This window comes from Cebus imitator, unplaced genomic scaffold (assembly GCF_001604975.1).
Source record: "Cebus imitator isolate Cc_AM_T3 unplaced genomic scaffold, Cebus_imitator-1.0 Scaffold308, whole genome shotgun sequence".
Lineage (NCBI taxonomy): Eukaryota > Metazoa > Chordata > Mammalia > Primates > Cebidae > Cebus > Cebus imitator.
Genome location: NW_016107623.1, coordinates 2244928 through 2260509, shown reverse-complemented (window position 1 = coordinate 2260509; position 15582 = coordinate 2244928). Strand labels below are relative to the sequence as shown.

The following is a 15582-nucleotide window of genomic DNA, read 5'->3' as shown; positions in this document are numbered from 1 at the left end:
AAAAAAAAAAAGATATAGACATGGCATTACACTAGTTACAGTTAATGATGCATTGATTTGTCATAGATTTTCTTCATTTTACAGTAATTTATTCAACAAATGTTTATTGAGTATCTTCTAGAAGGCAAGGAGTATGCTATGCAGTGAGTGACCTTATACAGATGAATAATGGTAGGATTCTACTCCTAAGAACCTGGAGAGAAAAGTGAGAATACTGTGTAATGAGTTAAGAGTTTTAATATTCGACCTGGCATGGTACCTCATCCCTGTAATCCTAGCACTTAGGGAGGCCGAGGAGGGCAAATCACGAGGTCAGGAGCTCAAGACCAACCTGGTCAACATAGTGAAACTCCAGCTCTACTAAGAAATACAAAAATTACCTGGGTGTGGTGGTGGATGCCTGTAGTCCTAGCTACTGGGGAGGCTGAGACAGGAAGAATTGCTTGAACCCGGGAGGTGGAACTGGGAGGCAGAGGTTGCAGTGAGCCGAGATCGTGCCACTGCACTCCAGCTTGGGCGACAGAGTGAGAGTTTGTCTCAAAAAAAAAAAAAAAAAGAAAAAGAAAAAAAGAAAAGAAAAAGAGTTTTAATGTTATCAGTAGGCAAAGGAATGGAAGGAATGGAGATAGATCTGTATTTAGAATGATTACTGGTAGATTTCAATCTTTATATATTTGTTACCACAACATAAAGGTATCAGTAGCTATCAAGGGTACTGATAACCCAAATGATGATATCCGCAAAAGTTTGGTGAATATTAATTAGGTATATTTTACCTTTTGTGGATATCAGAGTCACTTTGACTTTGGTGACTTTTGAGTGACCACTCAATGTTTAGAGCCTCTGGACAGAAAGGATGAAGCAGGGAAAAAAACTGAAACAAATCTAACTTGCTACTTCCCTCTCTCATGGTATTACAATCAGATAGTTATAAGAAATGAAAATTAATTTATATAGAAGTGAGTCTAATTGTTAATATATCAATAATTCAGAATTTAACTAAAGGCCTTCTACTTTGAAGATAAATACTGTAATACAATTACCGTAGACAAGTTCATATTTGAAATTTTTCATTCACTGATTTCTTCAGCACATTTTCTAAGTTATCATTCAGTGAATTTAAGCATTGTGCTAGCTGATATAGAAGATAAAAAGAAGAATGAGACATGGCTCCTTTTCTTCAGTATCTGAGCTTCAAGGTTTATCCAAGTTTGATTTTCTTCTTCTCTCTCTCTCTCCTTTCCTTTCTTCTCCTCTCCCTCTCCCCACATAATTTCAAAAGCCAAACTTTGCAGTGATGTGGCTTATGATGATCTAGACGCAGATATGACATTGGTCAAATCATACTTACTAAAAGTAGCATGACATAGAATATGCTTTCTAAACATTGAGAATTATTTTGTTTTATGTTAATATTATTAAAGTGTATATATCCTGTATGTTTACAGAATAAAGTAATTATTATAGATTGGAAAATTATAAAATTCCAAATATAGGTATGCTTAAATTAATGAGAAACTATCTACCAAATATACACTTCATTTTTTTCATATACATATACATTTTTTATATACATATACATATGCATATATGTGTGTGTGTGTGTGTGTGTGTGTATCATCATAAACACCATACCAGCTACTTGAGGCCTCTTTCTTATTAAGTGACATAATAAAGGTGGTCATTGTAATGGGCATATATCATTCACACATAGACTGTTCACTGTGCTCTATTTATGGGAGGGAGTGTGGTTATTGTTTCTTTTGAACAGAACATGTTTGGCAATCTACAGACTCCCTCTACTCCCTTCCCATTTTTATTGAGCTATAATTGACAAGTAAAAAACGTATACAATTAAGGTACATAATTTCATGTTTAGGCATATATGTACACATTATGAAATGTTTCCAAAATCAAGATAATGAATATTTCTATCACTTCACATTACATCACCATTTTCCTTCCTTCCTCCCTTCCTCCCTCCCTCCTTCCATCCCTCCATCTTTCCCTCCCTCTCTCTCCCTCCTTTCTTTCTTTCCTTTCTCTCTTTCTTTCCCTTCTCTTCCTTCCTTCCTTCCTTCCTTCCTTCCTTCCTTCCTTCCTTCCTTCCTTCCTTCCTTTCTTCCTTTCTTTCTTTTTCTTTTTCTTTCTCTCTCTCTCTCTCTCTCTCCCCCTTCTCTCCTTCCTTCCTTCCTCCCTCCCTTCCTTCCTTCCTTCCTTCCTTCCTTCCTTCCTTCCTTCCTTCCTTCCTTCCTTCCTTCCTTCCTTTCTCTTCTTTCTTTCTCTTTCTCTTTCTTCTCTCTCTCTCTCTCTCTCTCTCTCTCTCTCTCTCCCTCTCTCTCTCTCCCCGTCTCTCCTCCCTTCCTCCCTCCCTTCCCACTTTCTTCCTTCCTTCTTTTTAACTTTCTCTCTTTCTTCTTTCCTGGTAAGAACACTTATGATACTGCCAGCATCACGTTTTCTGGTTTTGATTCCTAAGGAGGGAAGGTTGGTAAGCTACAAATAGCAATATGATATTTAAGTCTCTAATGAATCTTAAATTATAGAATATATATTTATTTCTAAAAGTTAGCAAACATGGATTCCATAATATGTATACAAATCGAAGAGCTTATCAAGGGATGATTAATCCTTGAAAGATTTCTTCAAATATGGAGTTCTTTTATGTACATAAATTTAAAGTGAAATACAATAAAGAACCATGTCTCTTTCATGTTCATGTTACTCCTCTGTGTTGCTCCATTGTCTGTCGATACCAAAGTTATTACTTCATGCTGTTGCTTGGGAGAGTTCTGGGAAGTGTGTCGTCTACTAGGGAAGTGGGATTGTGAGGTTGGCACTTAGCAAAGAGCATACACAGACCTCCTATGCTAGGAGCTAAACCTACATTGCTGTTATTGTCTTTTTTGTATAACATTATTTCACTTAACGGTATTGCTAAGGAACAAAATACATTGAAGGAGACAGCTTTTTCCCCCCCCAGGTAATTCTTAAAGTAAATTTGTCCATTTATTCATAAAACAAAAATTTTAAATTACAAGTTTTTTGTTTTTTTTAAATTTAGATTCTGCTTGTAAGTGAGCTCATGTAGTATTTTTCTTTCTGTGTCTGGCTTATTTCACTTACTGTAATATCCCCCAGGTTTATCCATGTTGTCAAACATAACAATATTTTCTCTTTAAAGGCTGAATAATATTCAATTGTTTAATATAGGTGCTTTAAGTATTTAATATAGGTGCTTTTAGCACTAAAAAAAGCAACTGTGTGAGGTGATGTATACGTTACTATACTCGATGATCGTTATCATTTTACATGCATATGTATGTCATGTGCATGTACATGCATATCAGAACATCATGTTTTACATTTTTGTATACTTTAAATATATACAATAATAAATAAACTAGGTAGATTGTTTTTGAAAGAAATGATTTCAAATTGTACTATATACTCCCTCCCGTAAATAAAGCACAGTGAACAGTTTCACTGTGTGAGTGACACATGCCCATTACAATGACCATCTTTATTATAATGCTTAATAAGAAAGAGGACTCAAGTAGCTGATAGGTGTTTATGATAATATATTCCCCCTCAGAGATTCACTGTTCTGATTAGTACTTCATTTTTCTCCTTATTCTGGTCTTGTCCATTCTCTGTTGTCACTTACTGACTTTAATCAATTGCCCCGTAGTTATCTGCCATTTTCTTTCTGTCTCTATTCTCTGTTTAACCTTCTACTTCTTTTTCAGTCCGTTTGCTCTTTTCTCTTTTTGCTTTTATCATTTTCCTATTGATCAAGTTTTTTTTTTTTTTTTTTTTTTTTTTTTTTTTTTTTTTTTTTTTTTTTTTTTTTTTTTTTTTTTTGCTTTGGCTTTAATGGCCATTTGGTCAGTAATGAACAGATATCTGTTTCGGTTTAGCTCTCGTTAACCAATCATGTAGTGCTTTTAGTTTTTTATTGTTCTGTTAACTGTTAACAGTCATGAGACTTTGTTGACTCCTGAATTTATTCCTAATTTGTGAAGTTAGGGAATACATCTGATAGATTAATATTAAGCATTGCTATATAAAAAGCAAGTATTCTAGGCTAACGGTGATTCCACTTTATGTTCTTTAACCTATGCTGTCATTTGTGGTTAATATAAAGTGTAGCCAAATTTGATAGTTGTAAACTATTTCAGCCTTTATCCAGCAGTCCAGTAGGTCCTGTGAGTTCAGTCAGTAGGGATCATTTTGTACCAGCATATCTTGTTTTACTTAAGAGATAAATCCCTGAAAAATTGAAGGTAAATATTTACATGTTGACTAACATTGTAATTTCAAAGGGCCTTTCTTTTGATTTATGATTGATGTATACTTGGCAGTGATTCAAAACACTTGAAGTTTATTTGCCTTTTCCAACCTGTGTCAAATAATTAACTGAAAAATGAATTATAAATGCATGAGAGGCAATTACTAAGAATGAAAATTTTGCTTCTACATGCATGCAGAAAGATTGTCAACACTAACGGTTGAAAGAAAAGCTATTTTCAGATGAGAAATGAGGTCTTAATATCTCAGGCATTCCTATTTCCTTTTAACAATGTAAGATCAGATAGAAGAGTAAAGCTTAATCAGAGAGAATAGAAGATAAGGGAAAAACAAAAGGCATTCAATTTATGAAGTATGACATGCACAAGGGAGGTTAGATTAAATACATCATTAACATATTATGGTAAATATGTTTTCTTCATTTGAATAAAAATTTTCTTAACTGAAAAGCAGAAACCTTGGGAAGGCAGGTGATGTTAATGAAAGAAAAGATAACCGAGGTAGAATTTCTATGCTGTTTTGGTGACTGTAGCCTTGTGGTATAGTTTGAAGTCAGGTAGCATGATTCCTCCAGCTTTGTTCTTTTTGCTTAAGATTGTCTTGGCTATATGGCTTCTTTTTTGGTTCCATATGAAATTTAAAGTAGTTTTTTCTAGTTCTGTGAATAAAGTCAATGGTAGCTTAATGGGAGACCACAAAGGGGCAGAGTTGAGCACCACAGCTCCTTCTTTCAAAGTTACCAATAAAATTGAAATATGTGGTTGACAAGTAAATATTCCCTCAAAAAGGAATTATCATAAAGTCACATGATTTTAGAGTCCAGGTATGTAAATATTTAGAAAAAATTGTATGAATTTTGTATTTGTAAATATTAGTTAATGTTATACTTAAGAAAAATAAAATATTCTAAATTTATGTGAACAATTGAGTATTGTCATATTTTAAACCTATTTCCTAAATATGAATAGTACATATTCCTTATACTACAAGTGTGTGTTCATTGCCCTTCAATGATTGTTATCACCTGGCATTTCTTCTATCAAAAGATTTTAAAAACTATGTTGCTATTGAGTATCATATCTTCTGATAACCTGTGAAGACTCTTCTGTGTTTTGTTCATCACTGTATTCTCAGTGCTTTACATTGTACCTCTCCTGTATAAATCAATTTTTTTAATGAATAGGAATGTGAAGGAGCCCTTAGTGGTTTGATTAAGCTCCTGAAATAACTTAAAACTGTATTTAATGTTTGTTGGCCTCATATATGTCTTCTTTTGTAAAGTGTCTGTTCATATCTTTCACCCACTTTTGAATGGGCTTCTTTGTTTTTTTCTTGTAAATCTGTTTTAGTTCTTTGTAGATCAAAATATTATCCCTTTGTCAGATGGGTAGATTGCAAAATTTTTTCCCATCCTGTTGGTTGTCGATTCACTCTAATGATTGTTTCTTTTGCTGTGCAGAAGCTCTCGAGTTTAATTAGGTCCCATTTGTCTATTTTGGATTTTGTTGCCAATGCTTTTGGTGTTTTAGTCATAAAGTCCTTGCCTATGCCTATGTCCTGAATCACTGGTCATTAGAGAAATGCAAATCAAAGCTACACTGAGATACCATCTCACACCAGTTAGAATTGCGATCATTAAAAAAGTCTGGAAACAATAGATGCTGGAGAGGATGTGAAGAAATAGGAACACTTTTACACTGTTGGTGGGAGTGTAAATTAGTTCAACCATTGTAGAAGACAGTATGGTGATTCTTCAAGAACCTAGAAATAGAAATTCCATTTGACCCAGCAATCCCAATACTGGGTATATATCCAAAGGATTATAAATCACTCTGTTATAAGGACACATGCATACAAATGTTCATTGCAGCACTGTTTACAATAGCAAAGACCTGGAACCAACCCAAATGCCCATCAGTGATAGACTGGACAGGGAAAATGTGGCACATATACACCATGGAATACTATGCAACCATAAAAAATGATGAGTTCATGTCCTTTGTAGGGACATGGATGAACCTGGAAACCATCCTTCTCAGCAAACTGACACAAGAACAGAAAATCAAACACCACGTGTTCTCACTCATAGGTGGGTGTTGAACAATGAGAACACATGGACCCAGGGAGGGGAGCATCACACACTGGGGTCTGTATCTCTCTATATTCTGGAAACCAGTCCTACTTTCTCTCTCTCTAGATCAGCCTATTCTGGATGTTTCATCTAAATGGAATCATGTCATATGTGGCCTTTTATGACTGGCTTCTTTTACTTGCAAAATATTTTCAATGTCCATCCGTGTTGTATCATCTATTAGCATTTCATTTATTTTTATGGCTGAATAACATTTCATTGTGTTGATATAGCACATTTTGTTTATCCATTTGATGGATATTTGGGTTGTTTCCATATTTTGGCTATTATAAATAATGCTGCTATGAACATTTGTGTACAAGTTTTTGTGTGGACATATGTTTTTATTTCTCTTGGCTAGATACCTAGTTGTGAAATTGCTGGGCCATATAGTAACTCCATTTTTAATTGTTTGAGGAACTGCCAGACCGTTTCTCAAAATGGCTGGAGCTTATTGCGTTCCAATCAGACCTGTTCAAGAGTTCTGATTTCTCTGTCACCTAGCCATTACTTGTTATTATCTGACTTTTTGATCTAGCATCCTAGTAATATGAAGCGGTAGCTCATTGTTGTTTGGTTTGCATTTTGATGACTAATGATGTCAAACATCTTTTTATGTACTTTGTGGCCATTTGTATATCTTCCTGGGAGAAATTTTGACTAGAATTTTTAGAAGACCTAGATGTGAGACAGTTCAATAGCCTGCACTTTAGTGAAGTTGTATCCGTAGTAATGACTTTTTAGATGCAACTTCTAAGAAAAGCTAGGGAAGGGGAAATAAAGGCAATTGAAAGGTGTAGGGAGAAGGAAGGGAGAGGAGAGATAATGAAGCATTGGGAGAATGTAAGTGCTTTAGTGAGTATACTACAGCAGCAAATGACAGAGCAACTGACACAGTAGAGAGTGTAGCAGCAGTACAGGGGCTTAACCCAGAGATGGCATGAATCAACCTTAAAGGGAGAGGTAGGTGATTTGTGATGTTTATACTGAGGACATTTTGAAAGATCATATTTGTATATGCAAGCTTAGAGGCTTACAGGGCTATTGTGAAAATCAGATTAAGTGCCAACTACTATAAAAGTATTCTGCTCATAGACAATGCTCCATACATTAGGTTTTATCAGTCAGGACCCCATTTCTATACTATCTATACTTAAAGCCAAGAAAATCATGTAATGTTAATTATGAGTCCAAAGGATTAACAAAAAGATTAATTTTATGTTTAGGGCTGTTTTCTCTTTTACTACAGCTCTATTGAGGTATAAATGATAGACAAAAAAACTGCACATCTTTAATGTAGACAATTTGATGGATTTGGTCATGTGTATATACCCAGAATATATAATCATCACCAGAATAATGTTAATCTATGCATCCATCACCTCTAAAAGTTTCCTGTGTCCCTTGCTGTTGTTATTTGTGGTAAAAACACTTACTGTGGACCAGGAAGATATTATGATAATTGAATAAGTAAGTTACAGCACAAATACTACATAACTGCTTATGTGAGGTATTTTAAACAGTCAAGTTTATAGAAGCAGAAATTAGAATAGTGATCATGGATAGGGAAAATAGGGAGATATTTTTCAATGGGTACAAAGTTAAAGTTAACAATATAAATGAGTTCTAGGTACTTGTTGTATAATGTAGTACCTATAGTTAATAATACAGATGTATGCATGTGGGGTGTTTTTAAAAGCACTATAGTTATAAGTATTTTGGAAGGCTTTTGTATTTTAAAAAAACCCATGCAGTAAAAGTTTTAGAGCTCTATTTGTCAGGGTATGTATAAAAATACAGTCTTCCAATTTATTCACACATAGAGGATAATAGAACCTCAATTTTGAAGGGAACCATAAAGATCATTAGTCTTACCCACTGTCTGAAACTTTAGTCAATCATGTTGATGCAGAATATTTGAGGGGGCTTTACAATTTGCAGGTGCTATCTATGTTATCTCAATATTTTTTTCATGAAAACTGACAATTTTTTTATAGTAGTTTTGTTTGCTGTATGTTGTGTTCATTATGGGATACCAAGTATCTAATTGTCATATAACAGCAATAATATATTTAAAAACCAAATATGACAGATTATTTATTGCTATTTGTTAGTAAGTTTATGTGTTATGCCTACACATGTTATTCATTTCATTGGATGCACAATTTCTTCCTTATGTAGCTCAAATATGAATAATTGCTAAAATAAGTTAACTCATCCAGATATAATATACTTGTAATATTAGTTGAAAACAATTGCAAGTACATGCTAAAATAATTAATATAGTGCATAATTATATGGCATCAAAACTGCAAATAGAAAGCAAAATTACAGGTGTGAGTTTCCTATGTTATTTTCTTGTTGCTATGCTCACTTTTGAGATTGCTTCCTAAGTAGAATTTTGTCATGTAATAAAAATTGAAAGGCACAGTTATTTAAACCAAAATCCAGTGATGTTATGTTTCCTGAGACCAGGTGCGTTGAATTTTTTTTTGACAATATGTTACTTTTTGAGCTATTACATTTATATATTGTCTTATTTTAAAATATTTTAACTGGATTAGATATGTTTTATTTCATTTTTTTCACGTTATTTTATAAAGTACCAAATATTGAGTCCAGATTAGTTGTACTTAATCTATCTACTCAATAATATGATGAATTCATAAGCAGGAACATGTGTCCAGGTCCTTGCTTTTTTATCCACTCTATGGATAAAGGAGGAATAATAATACATACATCTTTAATTAATAAAACCAAATAGAAATCAGACCTTTAGAGGAAAAGTTAATCTAAAAGTGTTTTTAAGTACTACTTAAAGTAATACTTATATGATGTTGGAATAAGCAATAAATTTCAGCTATATGAATTTCACATTTGCAGGATTAATTGCTATCTAGCTTGCAATAAGTAGTTTTTTATACCCTTGATATTTCTGTACTACTGCTCATGCAAATACCATATCTGTTTTTAGAAATATGATGAGTAGAACTGGATTTAAGAACATGATTCTGCTGTGAGTTCCCCCATTGCAATTTTATTTCATCTAGTAAATATTTATTTTTCTCTTGTTTCTCTATGTATTTAGATGGAAGCTTTTCCTCAAATTCTGTTTTTGTTTTCCAGTTGTCTTCTATATAGAAGTTTCTTCCTTTTGCTTCTCTACCTTTTCCAGTTGGCCTGAAGTTTACTTCGGCCAACCCCTCAACCCTTTCTTTTGGTTCTAACAGTAGATGAAAACTTCAATCCAATCATTTATGGATAGCTTCCTTCAATTTTCAGAGAGAATTCAGAGTTGACTGTTATAAAGCCTAATTTTAGGGAAAAAAATTTGTCTAAGACTACCTATAAAGATGGATCCATAAGAAAAGGAAAATAATAGTTTGCTTTAAGAATAAAAAACATATTTTCATAATATAAGAAATTGGGAGATAATGTTCATCTTTTCATACTTGTTTAATGGATTAAGATGTTCAAAGTTATGTATTTGTATAAAAATTACTTTTACTTTGAAAAGAGTTTTACTAAGTGGAATGGGTTTATTGCATCCTGCCATAGGTCCATGATACTTGGAGAGATTTATTTGCTTGGTGTAGCTAGTACCTGTTTGGTGTAGTTAAGTCTATGATAATATGAGTAATTTACCTACTTGCTGTGGTAATTTCCTTATAGCTCCCAACTTAGAGAGATTTAGTCTAATTTGTTATTGCTGATTTTAGATAATAGGATCCTTATACTCATAATGCAATGTATCCCAAGCAATGTATAAATAGAAATATCCTGGCAAAATAATCTGTACAGGTTTCTTTGGATAAATTAATCTTGGCAAATGTTTTGATGACTTCTACTAAAATAGTTTATTTTACTGTAAATTAAAGCATAATCTTCAGTATACATGTGTTGTGGCCACAACACGATATATGATTGCTGTTGGATGGCGCAGGAAACCATTACCCTCAGCACACTAACACAGGAACAGAAAACCAATCAACTTTCACTCCTAAGTGGGAGTTGAACACTGAGAACATATGGTCACAGGGCGGGAAACAACACACACTGGGGCCTGTCAGTGGGTGAGAGGCAAGGGGAGGGAGAGCATTAGGACAAATACCTATTGCATGCAGGACTTACAACCTAGATACTGGGTTGATAGGTGCAGCAAACCACCATGGGACACGTATACCTACATAACAAACCTGCACATTCTGCACATGTATCCTGGAACTTAAAATAAGAACAAAACAAAACGAAAAATCTGAATCAAGATATAGCCTCCTTTATTTATCTATTGTTTTAAAGTCACAGGGGATCTCTTTACAGCTTTCTTTATGCTCATACATGGCTTAACTTAGTGTGGTTGTTGAAGTTCTTAAAACAATCAGAACTTATATCAAGGGGAGGCATTTTTATGTATTTTTCAAGTATTTTTTCTTACAGTTTTCATATGTTGTTAAGATTTTGGCTTTAGTTGCAAGAAAGCTTGCCCCTGGTTGCTTCAAAAGAATAACATGTTGGGAAAAAATCCTTAAGAATCAATAACGCTCCAGAGTTATACTGACATCATTGCCCTATTTACCAACTGCGTATGAGGTAATTCACATCAAAGAAATCAGAACAAATTGTACTTGGGAAAATATTCTTAGTATGAGAGGAAAGTGTTTTCTCAAAAGCCAGGCCAAAAAAAATTTATATAATATAAATAAGAATTTTAAAATTCCCATTAGTCCATAACTTGACTGTTGTGAAATGATTTTGTAAATAAAGTCTTCCAAGTTCCAATCATATTCAACAATCACTGTAACCAATGAGTTTATGTTACTTGAGTTCTGCTGTAACACAATTTTTCCCCTCTATGTGTATATATGTGCGTCTCTCTCTACCTCTGTATAATTTTGACAAATTCAAATGGAATAACAGAACTCTTCTGCAGAGTTTAGAGGTTTCGGTTTTTAATGCAAGGCTGTGGTTACAATAAATCTCTTCTAAAATTTTGTGACTGGAAAACCAATGCAAGTTAACACTATGAAAGGAGATATTCTCACTCTTTTTCTTCCAAACTTGCAAAGTAATACAGGTATAAACTATGTGAACTTTTTGTTTTGATCTGGAACTTCTGGATCACTTAAGGAGATACGGCTATGTCAACATGATTATTAATATTTATTGCTGGATAGCCAGAGTTTTGGATGATGATGGTAGGTAGACTTTTGAAGCACTGACACTACCATAAAGTATATCATTTTTCTAACTAAACTAAAACTTTTATTCTTGGGCTTTAACTTCTACAAGGTGCCATCCATTCCAAAATGCTGTAAAATATCAACCCTCTTTACTTTGATTAATGATACATTGTCAGAGTGATGAATTCTTCTAGAGTGTAATTTGAAAGATAATATCATTCTAGGTGGAAAAAAAGTTCAGGTGAGAATTTAGAACAGTTACCAGATGAAATTCTACCATCATACAGTGTAGTGAAGGATGTGGGGGAATTTGGAAAGGCTGTCAGTAAATCACATCTTTTGGCTCTAGTTTAGCTTCTATCCTGTAGTGAGATATATGATTTACTATGTGCCTTGAAGGCTGTTTTGGTTTGATTTTAAAACACTTTTAGCATGTAGAGTAGTTGTAGAGGTAATTTTATATATTTTCAGTCTCCTTCTCCTCCTATTGTTACCTATCAATCAGTACTATTACATTTAAATTTTCATACTTAGAAAATGGAAAGAAAAATATCTTTATCTTGATTTTTAAAATTTGAAAATATTTTATTAATATACAGTACAATGTTATGATACTTAATATGTATAGTTATCCATTTTAAATATTTTATAAAAATAACCTTCATATTCTTATTCATTGGTTGCTACTCAAAGTGATTATTGTTATAATCATTATATTAAGTGAAAGATAGTATGTTTTCTGTTGTAAATCTAGATATGTCCTTTTAAGAAAAGACAAAGTTTATAGGGTATGTCCATTTAAGTAAAGACAAAGGTTATAGGATAAAAACTGTTAACAGTAGTTACTCTGGGGGGTACTACTTTGCTATAAACCAGATTTATACCAAATTCTGGCAGGTATGTCCTAAACTTTTTTATTTTTTTCTGAGATGGAGTCTCACTCTGTCACCTAGGCTGGAGTACAGTGGCACAGTCTCAGCTCCCTGCAACCTCCACCTCCCTGGCTCAAGTGATTCTCCTGCTTCAGCCCCCCAAATACCTGGGAGTACAGGCATGCACCACCATGTTCAGCTATTTTTTTGTATTTTTAGTAGAGACGGGGTTTCACTAGGTTGGCCAGGGTGATCTTGAACTCCTAAGCTCAAGTGATCCTCCTGCCTCAGCCTCCCAAAGTGTTGGGATTACAGGCATGAGCCACTGCACCCGGCCTAGATAAGCTTTTATCAGCTCCTGTTAATATAATTAAACTATAGTTATATTGATTCTTTAGCAATAAATGAACTTCAAATTTTAATCTATGTTATAAACCTTATTCTTTTAGATAACATAAATATACAGTACAGCGTTATGATATTTAATATGTATCATTATCTATTTTAAATATTTTATAAAAATAAACTTCATATTCTTATTTGTTGTTACTCAAAATGATCATTGTTATATTCTCTTTTCCCTGCAGTTCAAAAACTGTAACTTAGCCAAAGTCACACAGCTTTTTATGTGGTGACCACGTCTGGGTTGAAGTTAAGTCTGTTGAGTTCCAAACCCATGCTCACAGATATGAAATAAAATGTAGTCTATGCTAGTGGGACCTATTTTCAGCAGACGAAGTATGCTTGAAAATAGGAGGAACCTCCATTTCTTAATTTTTTTATATGGTGTGACTATTATTTATTTCTGCATACTTGGTCAAATATAAAAATAAACAGGCAAAAATAAGTTAAAAACAAAGCAACAAACTAAACTACCCCCCATACTTGCATATGCAATTGAATACAGAATTACAGTTTTGTGAGTTTTTTAAAGGAAGGAAAAATCTGTTAGAGACAAAATTTAATATTTGCAGTTTCAAGAAATCAAAGGTAAAACACATTTTCTGTATCATAAAGACCTAACATAAATCTAGTAGGAAAAAGGGATTAAACTAGCATAGATAATTTGATTCTATTTCAAGTCCCAACATTTTGTAGCCATTTGACTTTGGCCTAAGCTTTCTGAACTTTTTATTCCTTATGTAATGGGGATCATAATATCTGTTCTCTTTCTTTGTATGATAGTACTAAAATTAAGAAAAGGAAGGTATGCATATACAGGCTTACAATGGAGAAAAGTAGTGTTTAAGTGTATGATGTTCTAGAAAAGAACATTTCCATTTACTTGCATTTTATTGATTTTAGTTATGTGCTAAATTAGTAGAACTTTAAGATATTCAAATATAGAATTCTATTTTATCAGTTACCTATGATGTTTATTTTATTTTTTAGCATAAAAAATGTGGGTTTTTCACTATTTCTGATTCTCTTAATATGCTACCTAAAAATGTTATAAAAATTATTGTAACATTGATAGCAGGACTCATTTTAGGACATAAATCATCTTTGTTTTGTGCTATTTAAATAAACATATATATGAATGATAATTCTATATAAAATTAATCCTATAGCTTTTGATAGTTTAAAAACAAAAATGAAAACCAAACACATAACTGCCTCTGAAATCTATAGACCTTTATTCTAGGACATTTTAAATCAGGGTTAGGCTGGATTACTCTGTTTTAAAAATGTTAGTGGTAAAACTACAGTTGTTTCTGGAAGAGTGAGGTACCACCATTGGCTTGAATTTCTTTTTAAAAATAGAAGGACTACATAGGCCTATAGAGTTTTCTGAGAATCATTGAGAAAATTTAGAGCAAATTCCATGGATTTGCGTACAGACAGCAATATATACGTGTAGGTCATGTTTGTCATTTTTCATAGGTATTTTATTAATTCAGTATGAAATAACACTAGTTAATTTGATGTTCACGGATATATTTCAGAATCAGACTGCAATGAATCTTAATAGATTTACAAAAGGTCATAACTGAAAAGTTCCAATGTAATGTTAGCTATTTAAATTGGCAACTAGATGAAAATTTAAAAAGATGAGCATTTTCATGGCAGAGTACAAAATAATTATATTTGATCCCTGCTAAATTTTTCTTGTTTGGAGGATATTTGCTAAGAAATAAGAGCTACTTTCTGTCTCCCGTATGCCAGGTTCTCATAGAGCATCTGTTGACCCTGAATCTTCTCCCTGGAGTTTAATTCAGACTCAGATGTGATCCTAAATCCTGCAGTCCCTAGGCAGACTCTGGTAGTTTCTGATGGAAAACTCTTTAGAGAATGGGGCCTTTCCCAGATTTGCCAGTTCTTGGTCAGTCACTCTGACAGCATGTGGAAAGTTTTTCTTTAAATCCGTTTTCTATATTATTTATTTTAATTCTGTAGCTCTTCTCCCTCCCTGATACCTTATTTTTATAATATGCTATTTTCCAGGAACTGTAGTAGACATAAAATCATTAAAATATATGTTTTTTTTTCCTTTTGTGAGCTTATGTGGTATGATGAGATGTGAAATCAATATAGTTAGGGCTGGTAGGTATTAGGAGGGTAAATGCCGTGTCCAGTTGGTGGAGGGCAGTGTGCAAGTAAGGGTTCCTAGACCTGTGGGAGTAATGGCGTGAATTCAGAAGGAAAAGCAAAAGCCTTCCAAGTAAAGATGATGGTAGAGGAGAGAAGGTCTTCCTGTTAAGTGAACCTCACGAGCAAGGCACAAAATGAGAAATGACTTGGAGTGTATTAAGGAACTACAGAGGGAAGTGTTTCCTGATGTGCCCTTTTGGATAGTAAATGCTTTCTAAAGATGTTTTATCACCAAGGAATATGCATTACTGCTTATTTGATCTCCTACTAGATTAGCTATATTTATTTCTTTAGTTATGATGTACACAAAATATCACATCTATCTATTTGGGGTGTGCATATAGTGGAAAATTTATGAGTCATTAGACTTATACACAGCTGAGGCCACCCACTCTCTACTGTTACCAAGGGCAAGTTATTTAAACTCTCTGAGCTTTAGTTTCTTCTTCTGTTTTTCTTTCTTTCAAGATGGAGTTTCACTCTTATAGTCCAGGCT

General features: G+C 33.4%; 1 protein-coding gene across 13 annotated transcripts in view; it reads left to right on the top strand.

Moving 5' to 3' along the window:
• Positions 1-15582, top strand: part of ZBBX (zinc finger B-box domain containing) — a 117782-nt gene that overhangs the window by 36163 nt on the left and 66037 nt on the right. The window lies entirely within an intron of this gene.